Raw genomic sequence first — 2,500 nt, 5'->3', positions numbered from 1 at the left:
TCTGGAATATTCTACTTAAGAATTTTTACCTCTCATTTTATTAATAACCTTTGGTATAAAGCACCAAACCTCAAGTTAAAGCATCAATTCCCTCTGTACCGGGACACCAATGTTAGAGATTAAAAACCTCAACATAATTTTAAAAGTAGCAAAACAGTCTAAAGAATGAATAACTCTCACAAGTCCATAACTCTGAAAAATGTAAGCAAGAATTGACCATTCATCCATGTTAGTTGACAACACATCAAAAATCCGCTCTTTTGTACTCGTTCTGGGCTTACATACATTGATGACCTGAACAGTGTATTCAGTACAAGTTTAAATTCTTTGGTTTTCTATGATTTCCAAATCTGGCTTTTTGCTACCTACTTGCATTAAAATCGGAATTTTTTTTTTTCTTTTTTTTTTTTTTTTATCTGGAACAACGTTCAAACATTGCCAAAGTACTTTACATAATTCTGTCGACTGCCTCCTGCTCCTTCATGTTTAATTTTAAAGATTCATTTGCTGTGCAGTTTCCAACCACTTTTCATGATAAAAAAATGCGCTGTACTCATCGCTAAAAACTTCAGAATTACTCCAAACCTACTACTGAGGTGTCACAACATTTAAATTTCCCAACACCAGAGGCGTCACAATATAACTATTAAATCTGAGGAGTCACAATATAGCGGTAAATTTCCTATGAGGCGTTGCAATATATCGATAAGATTGCCTACATTCGAGGCTTCGCAATGTGATAAACTGCCTAAATCTGATGCGTCATAATATAGTAATTAACTGCCTACATCTTAGGCGTCACAATAGAGTGCTAAACTGCCTACATCTGAGGCGTCACAATATAGTGCTAAACTGCCTACATCTGAGGCGTCACAATATAGTGCTAAGCTGCTACAGTACATCTGAGGCGTCACAATATAGTGCTAAGCTGCTACAGTACATCTGAGGCGTCACAATATAGTGATAAACAGCCTACATCTTAGGCGTCACAATATAGTGATAAACTGCCTACATCTTAGGCGTCACAATATAGTGATAAACTGCCTACACCTTAGGCGTCACAATACAGTGATAAACTGCCTACACCTTAGGCGTCACAATACAGTGATAAACTGCCTACACCTTAGGTGTCACAATACAGTGACAAACTGCCTACACCTTAGGCGTCACAATATAGTGACAAACTGCCTACACCTTAGGCGTCACAATATAGTGACAAACTGCCTACACCTTAGGCGTCACAATATAGTGACAAACTGCCTACACCTTAGGCGTCACAATATAGTGATAAACTGCCTACATCTTAGGCGTCACAATGAAGTAATAGGTTAAATAAGTCTGATGCAAGTATATAGTTAAAGTAACGACCAAAATAAAAAGAATGAATTTCTGCGTCAAAACGTGATCTCAACCAGAGCATCCGATATTTCTTCATTAAGTTCTCAACTAGCTTTGCTCAATATGTAAAAATACAGAAATACTTTATCGTTTACATTTTAACAATACCTCTTACGACAAATTTCGTGGAAATTATGTTACAGACAATTCTGTCCAAAAGATATTCGTTAAAATAACGTTTTTGTTAATTCAGAAGGTTTGGCATCTAAACAAGATCTTTAACGACATAGTTTATCCTAATACTGTAGTTACGAAATTTTTCTTCAGTATTCCTCTGTAAACCTTTCCAAATACAATTTAGAGTCTGAAAATCAATTATACTTTCTTGTAAATAAATCCAAATCTTGAAGCTTTTAAAGTAAATACCTAGCATCCAATGCCCCTTCAAAACAACCATCGGCAGCTATGCCATCATCTAAAAATACTTCAATCTTCACTTCCTTAGATCTCCAATATCTAACAGACTTAAGAACTTTAGTAAAGATGTACCGCCGCTTTCAAAAATATCTAAAGATAATCCATTATAAAAACTTTTTAAATCTTTCCCCAATGAGAAAGATATTGGCAACGTTTTAATAGATTTCTATGCGATAAGCAGACTGTAGACTGATTAAATCCTTAAAAAGTTTGTAATAAAAAACCAGCCTTTGCTTACCATTTCCATTCTTGGTCACCGTCAAAGGAATTATTTCTTAGTTTTTCTGATACCAGTGTCACCCATTCTCTTTTAATAAACTCTGATTCGTCCCTTTCTGACCTATTGTTACCCAATCCAACAACCACAGTAACGGTTTTGAAATGGAATTTAATTATCGACCATTTAGACGTCAATGAGTCAATGACTATCCCAATCTAATTCTGTTCAATGTATTGTGAATAACAACCAACTGGCGATTAAAAACAATAAAACAAAATAAACACAATGTTCAAATTACCTTTTACCAACTGCTAAGTATACAAAATAAAAACAGCTATATTTTCACTTATCTTTTCGACGTCTTTCTTGGTACATTCCCGGCTCCAATGTCAACTCTCGGCCTTTATTGAGCTCTAGACCTCTTCCATCAAAGTTGATATGAATCCACACTTTCCCTCGATATTC

General features: G+C 35.2%; 1 long non-coding RNA gene across 1 annotated transcript in view; it reads right to left on the bottom strand.

Annotated features, from left to right (window-relative positions):
- LOC137651273 (uncharacterized) overlaps nt 1–2,199 on the bottom strand; it is a 2,966-nt gene extending 767 nt beyond the window's left edge. The window contains exons 1-2 of the long non-coding RNA XR_011046068.1: nt 1,267–2,199; nt 1–942 (exon numbers count right to left, since the gene is read on the bottom strand). The exon at nt 1–942 is cut by the window's left edge and continues 767 nt beyond it. This is a non-coding gene — a long non-coding RNA (uncharacterized lncRNA). The remainder of the gene's footprint in view (nt 943–1,266) is intronic.
- Nucleotides 2,200–2,500: the final 301 nt, after the last annotated feature.

This window comes from Palaemon carinicauda, chromosome 12, assembly GCF_036898095.1.
Source record: "Palaemon carinicauda isolate YSFRI2023 chromosome 12, ASM3689809v2, whole genome shotgun sequence".
Taxonomy (NCBI): Eukaryota; Metazoa; Arthropoda; class Malacostraca; order Decapoda; family Palaemonidae; genus Palaemon; species Palaemon carinicauda.
Note: the sequence above shows the minus strand (reverse complement) of the source record. Positions and strands in the feature narration are given on the sequence as shown.